The 14,498-nt window shown below is 53.4% G+C and overlaps 1 long non-coding RNA gene across 1 annotated transcript; it reads right to left on the reverse strand.

The window, feature by feature from the left end:
- Positions 1-362: 362 nt before the first annotated feature.
- Positions 363-4,753, reverse strand: LOC147911436 (uncharacterized). Its single transcript, XR_015551028.1, has 2 exons — positions 3,696-4,753; positions 363-1,408 (listed from the first exon to the last, which is right to left on the reverse strand). It is a non-coding gene; the product is annotated as an uncharacterized LOC147911436 (long non-coding RNA).
- Positions 4,754-14,498: the final 9,745 nt, after the last annotated feature.

Below are 14,498 nucleotides of genomic sequence, written 5' to 3' on the forward strand. Positions count from 1 at the left end.
GTCAGGCTTCAGTTACTTTGGTTCTGATTGCCCGGGTCTTGTGTTCCTCCACTGGCTCTCCGTGGGCTCACACACTGCTGTCCCGTGCACCACCTGCACTGCTGTTCCCAGGTTGTCTTGGGGTGCTGGTTGCACTGCTGCCAGGGGTGCTGGGTTCACAGGTGTGCCGTCACTGGTGGGAGCCCAGGGACCCAGGGACTCATATGCGGCCCCCCCGGCTGGTGAAGCGGGGTTGGGTCACCGCTTCTGCTGTGGCTTCTAATGCTTCTGGCCACAGACTCCACCTGCCACGGCGGGGGGCTGGGTGACAGGGGGCTGTTTTTTTTGTTTTTTTTTTTAAAGATTTATTTATTTATTTTCCCCCCAAAGCCCCAATAGATAGTTGTATGTCATAGTTGCACAGCCTTCTAGTTGCCGTATGTGGGATGCAGCCTCAGCGTGGCCGGAGAAGCGGTGCGCCGGTGTGCGCCCGGGATCCGAACCCGGGCCGCCAGCATCAGAGAGCACGCACTTAACCGCTAAGCCACAGGGCCGGCCCAGGGGCTGTTTTTTCTGTTCCTGCCCCATCTGCTCACAGTGGTGCCGGTCGGGCCACTCCAAGTTCATGCGGGCAGGACTGCCACCGCTCGGTGGGTGCTCTCACAGGCCAGGCGTCTGCCACTCCGTGAGTGTTTGCACGCAGGCTGGGCTGCCCCTGCCTCCACTCACAGTCACGCTGGCTGCAGCTTGAGGACCCATGTCCTGCATCGTCGCCACCGTCAGGAGGAAGGGGCCGCTTCCCTAGTTCCAGGGCTTCCCGAGGGTCCGGTCCACCCACCTTCAGATGTATAGCTGTGTGGGAGATCAGACTGGGCCAACCCAAAATGTGTCTCTTTGGCTTGATTGTTTTTAAGAACAAAAGACTCTGAAAGGAACTCTGACCTCCCCCCAACTGCCTAAAAGAATTTAAAATAGAAGGGACTATTCCAGGGATGGGCTGATGCCATCACATAACTTTAATGTAATGTAAAACATGGCTCTCAGCTCACGTTGTCTGTAGTTGGCCCATTTACGTTTCCAACGCCGTGTAAATTGCCTTCCTCCTCTTTGAAATCCCAAACCACTACCCCCCACGTCCTACTCTGTCTAAAAAGCTAAAGCTGAAGATAATATTTAAACCGGCAGCTCGGCCATGTTTGGTGAGTTGTTCCATTTTCCTGAGTCTCTCCCGTGTATACACGTTATAAAGCTTTGTTTCATTTTCTCCTGTTACTCCATCTCATGTCGATTTAATTTGTAGCCCAGCCAGAAGGACCTAAAGAGGGTAGAGGGTTTGCCTTCCTCCCCTACAGCCGCATGGATCTCTCAGCATCTTGTTGTGCTGTGCAGGGAATCCTGTGTCGGTCCGTAGACGTCTGTTTGGTTGTACCTTAGAGGGGAGAGGCGAAGGGAACAAGTCACGCCACCATGATGCTGACGTCACTCTGATAAACTTTTAGCGGGAGTTACATTTTATGGCATGTGTACTTTTTTTTTTTTTTTTGGTGAGGAAGATCAGCCCTGAGCTAACATCCATGCTTATCTTCCTCTTTTTTTTTTTTTTTTTTTACTGAGGAAGACCGGCTCTGAGCTAACATCTATTGCCAATCCTCCTCCTTTTTTTTTTCACCCAAAGCCCCAGTAGATAGTTGTCTGTCACAGCTGCACATCCTTCTAGTTGCTGTATGTGGGACGTGGCCTCAGCACGGCCGGAGAAGCGGTGCGTCGGTGCGTGCCCGGGGTCCGAACCCGGGCCGCCGGCAGCGGAGCGCGTGCACTTAACCGCTAAGCCACGGGGCCGGCCCTGGCATGTGTACTTAAAATAACTTCCAAAATCTCTTTGGTAGCTTGAAACCTGGATGTTTGGCTAGGTGAAATTAAGGGATAAAACATCAATTGAAGGGCCAGCCCCGTGGCTTAGCGGTTCAGTGCGCGCGCTCCGCTGCCGGCGGCCCGGGTTCGGATCCCGGGATCGCACCGACGCACCGCTTCTCCGGCCGTGCTGGGGCCGGGTCCCACATACAGCAACTAGGAGGATGTGCAGCTATGACAGACAGCTATCTACTGGGGCGTTGGGGGAAAAATAAATAAATAAAATCTTAAAAAAAACACATTAATTGAATAGCTAGATCGTTTCCAAATAGGATAAAATATTAGACCTTAACTACTAAATATAGGTTTATCCACTGTTGGCTTCTTAGGACAGAGAAACTAAAAGATGTTTGGGACTATTGATAAACATGTCTTGTGCTTTATTAAGAGTATGCTATGAAATGACATGTTTCTAAAAATTATAAAGTGTTTATAGGATTTGCCAAGCCACAAAATGCTAACGGAAAAGGCAGTTCACAATTGCTTACCTCTCAGTTTTCACTAAAAATTAAGGTTTCTAGGGGTTATAAATTCTTTAATGAAGCCATCAATCAATCGATCAATCAATTAATTAAATTATCTGGAACATCGGCCCTGAGCTAACATCTATTGCCCATCTTCCTCCTTTTTTCCTTTTTTTTTTTTTTCCTCCCCAGAGCCGCAGTACATAGTTGTATGTCATAGTTGTACGTCCTTCCAGTTGCTCTATGTGAGATGCCACCTCAGCATGGCTTGATGAGCTGTGCGTAGGCCCGAGCCCAAGATCTGAACCGGTGGACCCCGGGCAGCTGAGGCGGAGCACGCAAACTTAACCGCTACGCCACTGGGCCGGCCTCTAAAAGTTCTAATTAATATATGTGACTGAAGCTGCTAACAATCAATAAGGGAAACGTCTTTGTATTCATGGAAAGGAAGATGGATGTTTTCAGTAAAGATGGTATAAAAAATAGCCATTCTTGTTTTTAAAAAAGCCTATGAAAAGTGTGTGGGGAAAAAACAACTCTGAGGAAAAAGTTTTGTGTGTGGTCAAGTTGGTTAAGATGGAGATGAATTTGATTCAGTAACTGACTTTTAGTATCAGAAGTAAGCTGGTGCAAAATTAGAATTTGGTCTCCTCTTTCTTAAAAGCATAGTTTTCTCTAACTTCCAGTCTGCTCTTGTTAAGGAAATTGTATCAGGTTTTGCTTTACCTTTGAGTGAATCTACACAAAGGACAGGAATCCTATGTTTAGTCAAAATACTTTCCTAGGCTCAAAAAGGAAGAGGCCTCTGTATGAAGAGGACTAAGGTTTGGGCTTTTTACCTGTTTTACTCTCTATGTTTGCCTTTTCAAATGTTTTTTTAATCTTTAATTTTCTTTTTTTTGGGGGGGGGGGCCGGGTAGGCCCTGAGCTGACATCTGTTGCCAATCTTCCTCTTTTTATTTTTTTTCTCCCCAAAGCCCTGCCACATATATTCTAGTTGTAAGTCCTTCTAGTTCTTCTGTGTGAGCCCACCACCGCAGCGTGACTACTGACTGAGAAGCGGCGTGGTTCCACGCCCGGGAACTGAACCTGAGCTGCCGAAGTGGAGCGCACCAAACTTTAACCCCTAGGCCATCAGGGCTGGCCCGATATTTTTTTGATTTCTCCTTTGATTTCTTCATTGATCCAATAGCTGTTCAGTAGCCCGTTGTTTAGTTTCCACATGTTTGTGACACGTACTGAGGCCCTGAGCTAACATCTATTACCAACCTTCCTCCTTTTTTCCTCTCTTTTTTCTCCCCGGAGCCCCAGTAGATAGTTGTATGTATGTCATAGTTATACCTCCTTTTAGTTGCTCTACGTGGGACACTGCCTCAGCATGGCTTGATGATCGGGTGAGTAGGTCTGTGCCCAGGATCCAAAGGGGTGAACCCTGGGCCGCTGAAGCAGAGTGTGTGAACATCACCGCTACGACACCTGGCCGGCCCCTCTGTTTGCCTTTCATATCTTCTTTTCCTTTCTTTTTTGAGGGAAATAAGTGCACTGTTAAAAAAAAAAAATTTAATGGCAGAAGATCTACAAATATTTTTTTGTACTTTCATGGAACGGTTCAACATCAACATTTACCTCATTTCAAACACACACACACACACACACACACACACACACACACACACACACTCCCTCTCTCTCTCGCTCTCTCTCTCTCAGCGTGGCCTTGTACGGATGTACTGGAACTTGATTTCTTGAGTGGATGGCTGTGAAGTCTCTGCCTCCTACCCCCTACCAGTTTTGTGGGTTTGCTTGTTTGTCATGATGGTAGGGACTGCTGAAATCAGTATTCTTATCGCCACTCACTCATGCATTTGCACCCACGCTCCCCACCCCTGTGTGTTGTCTTTGGACCTTTTTTTGTGGCCCGTGCAGAGACACATTTTGTCTTTTAAACTTTTCTGTGGTCAAGTGTATCAGTCATTTCCTCAGTGGCCTCTGGGATTTGTCCGTCTGCCTTAGAAAGACCTTGTGGCCTGGAAGTGACAGGGTACAAACAATTCCTCCGTTCTTCCTCTGTTATTGTTGTCGTCCTCTGACGAGGCTTGCGTGGTTTCGGTTTGACAGTCCCCGCCCGCCACGTTTTCCTAAGCCCTCCCGGGAGCCAGGGAAGCACTCAGGCCACTCCGGGAAGCAGGTGCCGGCATCCCCAGCCCCCCTGCTGGTGTCTCCGAGGGAATTTTCCACGTCTGCATCAGCCAGCCGGCCCGGCCCGGCCCAGGCCCGGCCCGGGAGTGGTGTGGGGAGTCTGTCTCCTTCCCAGCAACTGCCCCTCCCCCTCAACTTTCCAAGTCCTCCTTCTGCGCCCGGGGTTGTGCCGTGCCGGCTGGGACCTCCGAGGTGGACGCCCGGGGCCTCGCGGGACGCCCTCCCGGCCGCCCCAGGGTGAGAGTCATGATCCGAGGTGGGCCAGGACACGATCGGGGCGGTGGGCGGAGGCTGTGCCCTCTCGCGGGCCCGCGCTCCGGATCCCTCCCTCCCGGGGACGTTTGTGCTGATTGTCCGGTGCCATCTAGCGGCCGCTTTTATATAGTTTCTGTGCTCCGGAGCTCCGGCGACATAGGCAAGGGAGGGGACTGTTGAAGGACAGGTTGACGCAAGTAATCCATAACCAACCTATCAATCAGAATTGGGGTGAGTTTATTATGAGCCAAATTTGAGGACCACATAGCCCAGGGCCTTCCTTCCCCAAGGAAGGAAGGGCGCCAAAGAAGTGGGGTGTACCGCGTGGTTATATACCGTCAAAGAGTGTCTATCGCACAGGATTGGAATGTCCCTTTTACAGCACTCACGAGATTGCCCGGCCTGCCTGCCCGGCCTGCCTACCCGGCACAGCGATTCACACAGCAATTGGTGAACACTGCAGATAGCAGGTCTGTGGTCCCCAGCTGGGTGGTCACAGCGGGTCAGCAATCAATCCTTAGCCGAGAGAGAGAGAGAGAGAGAGAGAGAGATGCTTACCCTCCAGGAAATGCTGATGTGGCGGAAGTTACTCTAGCTTAAGGGCATTTATTCTTGTCTTTGTGGCCTAGTAAATGCCTAAAGCAGATAGACAATCTATGCTCAAAGGCCACATCTGGCCCTTTTGGAAAAACAAGGTCAGGCTGAATTCGTTTTACACCAAATGGCTTCCTCATATACTCCAATATATCCTATTGCTTGCCTTTTATTTATCAGACATCTGTGTGGTTTCCCATCCGGGGCTGTGATGAACAGAGCTGCTGAGAACATTCCTGTCCAGGATTTTTCGTGAATGAACATGAAAGTTCTCGGGCCGCTCGGGCGTGGTGTCCTCCAGAGCACCCTTGAGCTTGATGCCTGCCTCCCTAGAAGGACTCACAGGGCTCCACGAAGCTGACTTCCTGGAGCTCCACCTGAGACCGCACGGCCCGAGCCCCCACCACCCCCCCCCCCGACCCCGCGCCAGAAATCACACTGGGGCCCTCAACCACCCAAGGCCCCAGCTAAACAAAGACACTCTTAGGAGGCAGGACGTTCCGAGGGCTTAGAGGTTGCGATTTTCTGTCGTCGTGTTTTTCTTGTCGTTGTTGCTGGTGAGTCTTGGAAACCCCCACGCTGTTTTCCGCAGTGGCCATGCCACTTTACATCACCACCAGGGAGGCGTGAGTGAGTGACTCGGCCTGTCCGCGACCTCGCTAGCAGTTTGATACTGTTCTCGTATTTTGCTGAAGGCATTCTGACAAATGTGTCCCGAGGATATCTCACTCCGATTCTCATTTGCATCTCCAGGAAACGGCTCACATCTTTTCACGTGCAGATTTGTAAATTCATCGGTTATCTCCTCCTCTCCATGTGAGATGCCTGCTCTGTCTTTGTGTTTATTGTGTACTTGGATTTTTTTTTTCCAAGATACTGCTACTGCATTTTGAGGGTTCTTTACAAATTCCAATCAGAGGTGTGGTTTGCACAGATTTTCTGCCCCCAGACTCTGTCCTTGGTCGTTTCGTCCTCTTAAGAGGGTGTTTCACAGAACCTAGGAGTTTAATTTTGATGATTTCCAATGTCTCCATTTCTTTTTATGGATCACGCTTCTGAGGCCAAGTCTTAAAATCTCTGTGCTGGCCCTGTACCCCCAATTCTTTCTCTTAGAATTCTTCCTCCTACAGCATGTTCTAGTTTTACTTCTTACATGGAAGTTGTTACTCCTGAGGTCCCGGTTGCCGTGATGAATGAAGCTCAACTCCTCTCTCTGCCTATTTCTCAAAAGGCCTGAGGCTGAACTACTGCTACAGATTCTTCTGATTTCGTGCTAAATGGACCCACCCGCACCCTCCCGTCCTGGCAGACCAGACCCTTGCACAAAAATCTCCACTTGAAGAGTTTTTTCACCTTAACCAGGACATAAACACCACCCCTGTCCCCACCACCACAAGCCCCCGCCCCTCCCCCGGCTCCCTCCCAACCCATATAGCTAACACACATGAAACGAAAATCTCCTGCTACCTCATCCACTTGAGAAGAGTCAGTCTCCTCTAAAGACCTTATCCTCGATGACTTACTGCTGCCTCCCTTTCCCTGGCACAATTCTCTCCCTGGATGTGCCCCATCTTAGACTCGCACAGCTCCACCGCTCGGGGGAGCTGGAGACGATATCCAAATTGGCTCAGACGGTAGCCTCCTCGTTTCAAAATGACCTACGCGTGACATCGGCCGTAAACGTGGTCCAGAAATCAGTGACTTTCGTGTGCCTCCGGTGAAATCCGGAGACCCTGGCATCTGGAACACATCTTCTCCACGTCCTTCAAACCTTTGCTCTCCCTCTTTACCCCTGGTAGCCCGCCCGATGGTTCACGGGGAAATTAGATCCCGTCTGGCAAGAGCCGAGTCGTCTCCCCACCACGTGCGAAAAGAAAAGGCACGGGCCCACCCCCTCCCATCTTATCCTTCTTCACCCACACTATCGTGTCAGAAAAATGAGTGCCGCAGAAAAATGTGTCCCTCCTCCTGTCAAAAGCTGAAACCTCGGGTCAAACACTGAGACGGAAAGGACGCTGGAGTATTGTTTTGAGCTACACACAGACGCTTTTAAAGAGGACGACAACAACAACAAACGAGCAAAACCTTACCCCCATCAGGGAGCAGGTGCAAGAATGGAGTGCTGACTGACCCTCCTTCTTTGCTTCCTGGAAGCAGGAGGTCGGTCAACCAACCAACCAACCAACCACCCTCCCAACCCGCCCGAGGAAGATGTCCTCTCTATCCCAGGAGGAGAGTGACGTTCTTATCTTATTGGCAAGGTCGGGAAGTTGAGGATGAGAGAATTCTGTACAAACGGACCTCGTTAACGATGTTTACTCTTCCAATCCACGAGCATGGACTATCTTTCCATCTCTTTCTTCTTCGATTTCTCTCAATAACGTCTTATAGTTTTCAGCGTATAGGTCTTTCACCTCCTCGGTAAAGTCTATTCCTTGCTATTTTCTTCTTTGTGCGGTGATTGTAAATGGGAGTGTATTCTCAACTTCACTTTCCACTAGTTTGTCGTTAGTGTGTCGAAATGTAACTGATTTTTGTCTGTTGATTTGTATCTTGCAACTTGACTGTATTTGTTGATTATTTCCAGGAGGTTTTCGGTGGATTCCTGAGGGTTTTCTATATCGAGAATCGTGTCACCCGCCAATAGTGAGAGTTTCACTTCTGCCTGTCCGACTTGGATCCCTTTTATTTCTTTTTCTTGCCTCATCGATCTGGCTCAGACTTCCAGGAGTATGTCGAATAAGAGTGGTGAGAGCTGGCATCCTTGTCTTGTTCACGTTCTCAGAGGAATGGCTTTCAGTTTTTCTCCGTTGAGTATGAGGTTGGGCTGTGGGTTTGCCATGTGTGGCCTTCATTATGTTGAGGTACTTTCCTTCCATGCCCATTTTCTTGAGAGTTTCTATCATAAATGGATGTTGGATCTTGTCCAGTGCTTCCTCTGCCTCTATTGAGATGGTCACGTGGTTTTTATTCCTCATTTTGTTAACGTGGTGTGTTCACCTTGATCGATTTGTGGACGTGGAACCATCCCCACATGCCTGGAATAAATCCCGCTGGGTCGTGGTGGAGGATCCTTGGGATGTGTTGTATTCGAGTCGTTAATATTTCCCTGAGGATTTTTGCATCGATGTTCATCAGTGATATTGGCCTGTATTTTTCTTGTTCTATGCTGTCCTTGTCCGGTTCGGATGTCAGAGTAATATTGGCCTCGTAGAATGAGTTAGGAAGCTTCCCCTCCTCTTTAATTTTTTGGAAGAATTTGAGAAGGGCAGATATTGAGTCTTATTTGGATGTTTGGTAGAACTCACCAGGGGAGCTGTCTTGCTCTGGACTTTTCTTTTCTGGGAGGTTTTTGATTACCGTTTCAATCTCTTTACTTGTGATTGGTCTATTCAGATTCTCTCTTCCTCTTCTTCTTCTTCTTCTTCTTCTTCTTCTTCTTCTTCTTCTTCTTCTTCTTCTTCTTCTTCTTCTTCTTCTTCTTCTTCTTCTTCTCCTCCTCCTCCTCCTCCTCCTCCTCCTCCTCCTTCTGGAGGAAGATTGGCCCTGCGATAACATCTGTTGCCAATCTTCCTCTTTTTTCTCCCCAAAGCCCCACTACATAGCTCTGTATCATAGTTGTACAGTTGTAGCTCTTCTATGTGGGACGCCACCTCAGCATGGCTGCTCACTCATGAGCAGTGAGTAGGTCCACACCCAGGATCCGAACCAGGGAACATGGGCCACCACAGCGGAATGGGTGAACTTAACCGCTACGCCACCGGGCGGGCCCACTCTCTTTCTTCTTGATTCAGTTTTGGGAGGTCGCAGGATTCTAAGAAATTATCCATTTCTTCTAGGTTATCATCCTGTCTGTGGGCGTATAGCTTTTCATAGTAGTCTCTTATAATCCTTTGCATTCCTGTGGTGTCTGTTGTAACTTCTCTTCTTTCCTTTCTGATTTTATCTATTTCAGTCTTCTCTCCTTTTTTCTCAGTGAGTCTGGCTAAGGGTTTGCCAATTTTGTTTATCTTCTCAAAGAACTGGATCTTAGTTTCCTTTCTATTTTATGTATGTATTTTTTTAGTCTCTATTTCATTGATGTCTGCTGTGATTTTTATTATTTCCTTCCTTCTACTGACTTTGGGCTTTGTTTGGTCTTTTTCTAGTTCCTTTAGGTATAGGGCAAGCTTGTTTATTTGAGATTTTTCTTGTTGGTTGTGGTAGGCCTGTTTTTCTATTCATTTCCCTCTTAGCACTGCTTTTGCTGCAGCCCATAAGTTTTGGTATGTTGTGTTTTCATTTTGATTTGTCTCTAGGTATATTTTTTTAACTCTAGTGAGGGATTACTATTTTTTTTGGGGGGGGGCCTGGGAAACATTTGCCCTGAGCTAACATCTGTTGCCAATCTTCCTCTTTTTATTTACTTCCTCCCCAAAGCCCTGATACATAGTTGTCTATTCTAGTTGTAAGTCCTTCTAGTTCTTCTACGAGAGCCACCACCACGGCATGACTACTGACCAAGGAGTGGCGTGGTTCCACGCCTGGGAACCGAACCTGGGTTGCCGAAGTGGAGGGCACCAAACTTTAACCCCTAGGCCGTCATGGCTGGCCCAACGTTTTCTGATTTCTCCTGTGATTTCCTCATTGATCCAACAGTTGTTCAGTAGCCCGTTGTTTAGTTTCCACATGTTTGTGACACATATCGAGGCCCTGAGCTAACATCTATTAACAATCTTCCTCCTATTTTCCTTTCTTTTCTCCCCAAAGCCCCAGTAGAGAGTTGTACGTCATACTTGTCCATTCTTCTAGTGACTCTATGTGGGATGCCACCTCAGCACGGCTTTAAGGGTGGTGTGTGTGTCCGAGCCCGGGATCCGAACCAGCGAACCCTGGGCCACTGAGGTGGAGCATGCAAACTTAACTGCTACGTCACTGGGCGGGCCCCTAAAAATTCTAATTAATGTATGTGATTAGGGGGCCGGCCCTGTGGCGTAGCGGTTAAGTGCTCCCGCTCCGCTGCTGGCGGCCCGGGTTCAGATCCCGGGCGCACACCGACGCACGGCTTGTCAGGCCATGCTGTGGCGGCATCCCACATAAAGTGGAGGAAGATGGGCACGGATGTTAGCTCAGGGCCAGTCTTCCTCAGCAAAAAGAGGAGGATTGGCATGGATGTTAGCTCAGGGCTGATCTTCCTCACACACACACAAAAATATGTATACGTGACTAAAGCTACTAAAAATTAATAAGGGAAACACCTTCGTATTCAAGGGAAAGGAAGAGGGGTGTTTTCAGTAGAGACGGTATAAAAAAATAAAGTTTTTTTTTTAATAACTTTATTTATTTTTCCCCCAAAGCCCCAGTGGATAGTTGTATGTCATAGCTACACATCCTTCTAGTTGCTGTACGTGGGATGCGGCCCCAGCACGGCCGGAGAAGCGGTGCGTCGGTGCGCGCCCGGGATCCGAACCCGGGCCGCCAGTAGCGGAGCGCGCGCACTTAACCGCTAAGCCACGAGGCCCGCCCGGTCAAGGGTCTTTTGTGTGTTTGCTTGCTTGCCTGTGGATGTTCAGTCGCCCTACTCCCATTTGATGGAGAGGCCATCTTTTTACTCCCGTGGGTTGCTTTTGCATGATGGCCAAAATTCAGTTGGGCTTCGGCATATTTGTTTGGGTCTCTGTCCTGTTCTGTTCTGTTTCGTTGCTCAATGTGTCTCTCCGTCTGCCAATGCTGCACAGCCCCTGTTAGCTCTATCAATTCGCGTGAAATCGGGGGTGACTTTAACCCTTTGTTTTTACTTTTTTTTTTTCGAAATTGCTGTAGCGATTGTAGTTCCTTTGCCTGTCTGTACACCTTTTTGGGTTTGTTTGTTTGTCTTTGTTGTTTTGCTGAGGAAGAATAGACCCGAGCTAACATCTGTGCCAATCTTCCTCCAGTTCATATGTGGGCGTCTGCCTCAGCGTGGCTGTCGAGTGAGTGGCGTAGGTCCATGCCCGCGATCTGAACCCACGACCTGAGCTGCTGAAGCAGAGCATGGCGAACTGAAGCGCTACGCCACAGGGCGGACCCCTCTCTCTCTTTTTTTTCTTCCTTAAGGGAAGCACAGGTACTGTTAAACAACTAATGTTATTATTTCTGGCCGGCAAAATGTGTGCGTCTGCACGTGCGTGTGTTTGAGATGAGACACCTGTTGAACTGTTCCCTGAAACTGGAAAACGAAGAAAGGTGTAGATCTTTTGCCGGTTCTGTGAAACAATTAATGTTATTATTTGTCTCATCTCAAACACACGCACGTGCAGACGCACACACACACACACACACTCGCAGCGTGGCCTTGTACGGACGTACTGGAACTTGATTTGTTGAGTGGATGGCTGTGAAGTCTCTTCCCCCACCCTCCCCCACCACTTTCCGTGGGTCTGCTCGCTTGTCACGACGGTAAGGACCGCTGACATCGATATTCTGGTAGCCACTGGTGCATTTGCACCCACGCTCCCCAGCCCCGCGCGCTGTCCTGGGACCCTGTCGCGGCCCGCGCGGAGAGAGACACGTTTGTGTCTCTTCAACCTCCGTGCGGTCAGGCGTCGCCGTCGTTTCCCCGGCGGCCTCTGGGCTTTGCCCGCCTGCCTTGGGCAGCCGTCGCGGGTTGGAAGTGACGGGATGCGGACAGTTGCTCCGTCGTTCCCCTGTCGTCGTCGTCGTCGTCGTCGTCCTCTGACGACTCGCCCGGTTTCGGTTTGGCGGTGCCCCGCCCGCCGCGTTTCCCTGAGTCCTCCCGGGAGCCCGGGAAGCGCCCGGGAAGCGCTCGGGGCCACCCCGGGAAGCCAGCCGGTGCCGGCAGTCCCGGCGCCCCTGCTGGCGTCTCTGAGGGAACGTTCCCCGTCCCCTCACGGGCGAGCGGCCGCAACACACACGTTTTTCCGAGTCCCCCTCCGGCGGCCAGGGTCGCGCCGTGCCGGCTGGGAGCCCCGAGGCGGATGCCCCCTGGCCGCGCCGGGCCGAGAGATGGGACCCGAGGTGGGTCGGGACGGGGTCGGGCCGCCAGGCGGCCCGGCTGCGCGCCCCGGCCGGCCAGGGATCCGGATCCGTCCCGCTGACGCTCGCGCCGGTTGTCCGGTGCCACCTGGCGGCCGCTTTTATATCGTTTCTGTCCTCCGGAGCTCCGGCGACCTCGGCAAGGGAGGTGACTTGGCCGCGGTGACCGAGGCGGAGTTCCGGGAGGCCGGTGGCAGTGGCGGGATCGGTCCCGGTCGTGCTGGGGCGCGGGCGCGTCGTCCTCCGGGCGGAGATTGGACGTGCAGGAGAGCGTGGGGAGGTGGCTGTCGCCGCGCTCCCCGAGGCCGGCGGGTGTGTGGGGCCGCCCGGACGGGTCGACCAGCAGACGCCGGTGCCACTCCGACCCCCGGGGACCGGCCGGGGCCGGCGAGGGGGAACGGGAGAGGTGGGGGGGGTTCCCGAGCCCGGCTGGCGTCCCTCGTGCGGCCCGGGTCGTCGGGCCCTCCGTGTCACCGGTTTCTCGCTCGCGCCCCGCTCCGGAGGTCGGGGACCGGCCCGGGCCTTGCGCGGGGGCCCGTTGGAGGGCGAGACCGCGGCGGCTCGGCCGCGGGCACGGGTGGCTCCGGGTCGTCGGACTCGACTCTTCTCACCGCGTTTTCCGAGTCGCGCTCTGGCGGTGGGCACCGGCCCGGGCCGTCCGTGGTGGCGGCCCGGTCGTCGGAGGCGACTCCGAGGGATGTTTTTCAAGTCCCACTCCGGAGGAGAGCGCGGACCGGCCCCCGCCCTCGAGGGGGGGCCGGGGGGAGGGCGTCCCCGTCCCGGACACGTGACCGCGTGGGTCCGGGTCGTCGTGCTCGATTTCTATCGCCAAGTTTTCCGAGAGGTGGGGACCGGCTCGAGACGCAGGTGGAGCCCCGGGTGGGGTATGGGGGCGCGGGGACGGACGCCGGCCTGCCCGTGTGGGGCCCGGTCGCCTCGGGCGCCTCTGAGGAATCTTTTTTTCCCCAAGTCCTGGCCCGGAGAGGAGGATGGACCGGCCCCTGCCCTCGAGGGCGAGACGGGGAGGGTGTACCCGGCCGAGCGCGGGTCCCGCGTGCCCCCGCGCCCCCTCTGCCACCACACTTCCGGGGTCGACCAGATGGTCGCGGGGGCTCCGGGGCTGGTGGCTATGGGGTGGTGCCGGGGGCCTGGTGACCGGGCCCGTGATCCAAGGGTGCCGCCGTGATCCGTGGGTGGGCCCCGTCGCCTGGTGCGGCCATTCTTTCGCCAGAATTGGTCATTTTCGCTGCCAGGTAGGTGCCGACACGCTGTCTCCGGACGCTTGTCGCCTGGGAGTCGTTGGGCCTCTGGACGCGCGTGGCGGGGCTCCGGGCTGTGGCCGTGGGCTGGAGGCCCGGTTCTGCCCCTGCCACTTGAGCCCGCCCGCCTGGGCTGGGCCTGCGCGCCGGCTGCCGTGCGTCCCAGGTGTCCCGATCCGCGGTGCCGCCTCCGGTCTCCAGCACCCGAGGGTGGCGGGGGAGGTGGCGCGGGTCTTCTACCCGGTGCGCTCCCCGCCGCAGGCAACCCCGGTGCGGTCGCGACTACCCCACGCCTCGGGCTCCGTGCCATCGCGTGTCAGGCGCTCGCCTCCTGGGGTCGTGGCCCGCTGCTGCACGACTCGGGGGGGGGGAGGCGGTGAGGCTGAGGCAGGCTCTCCTTCGGTGACTGTCGCTGGTCTTGCCGTTGTCTCCGTGAGGCGTGTCGCGCCGTGGTGATCGATGTGGCGATGTCGCGCTCTCCTGGGCCGGGCCTAAGCCGTGCCAGGCGAGGGACGGACGTTTGTGTCAAACGGGCCCGCTCTTCTCGCTCTGCCCGCGGGCCCCTCGCCTCTCCTCCCCGCCTGTCGGTGGTGTGTGGAAGGCAGGGGTGCGGAACCCGGCCCGACCTCGCTCTCCCGCTCTCTGCCTTGTGGCGTCGGCGGGGCCGAGGTCCCTGTGACGCAGTGGACACTCCGTGTGGCCTCTCGGCCGTGTCTCGCGAGTGGCCCTCCCCGAGGTGGGGTGGGCCGTGCCGCCGCCGCACCGCACGCTCCCCCGGGTGTGTGGGTGTGTGTCGCCCGGTCCTTGGTGGTGCTCCTGGAGC

Source organism: Ceratotherium simum, unplaced genomic scaffold (assembly GCF_057802395.1).
Source record: "Ceratotherium simum simum isolate JZ-2026a unplaced genomic scaffold, ASM5780239v1 HiC_scaffold_43, whole genome shotgun sequence".
In the NCBI taxonomy this organism is placed as follows: domain Eukaryota; kingdom Metazoa; phylum Chordata; class Mammalia; order Perissodactyla; family Rhinocerotidae; genus Ceratotherium; species Ceratotherium simum.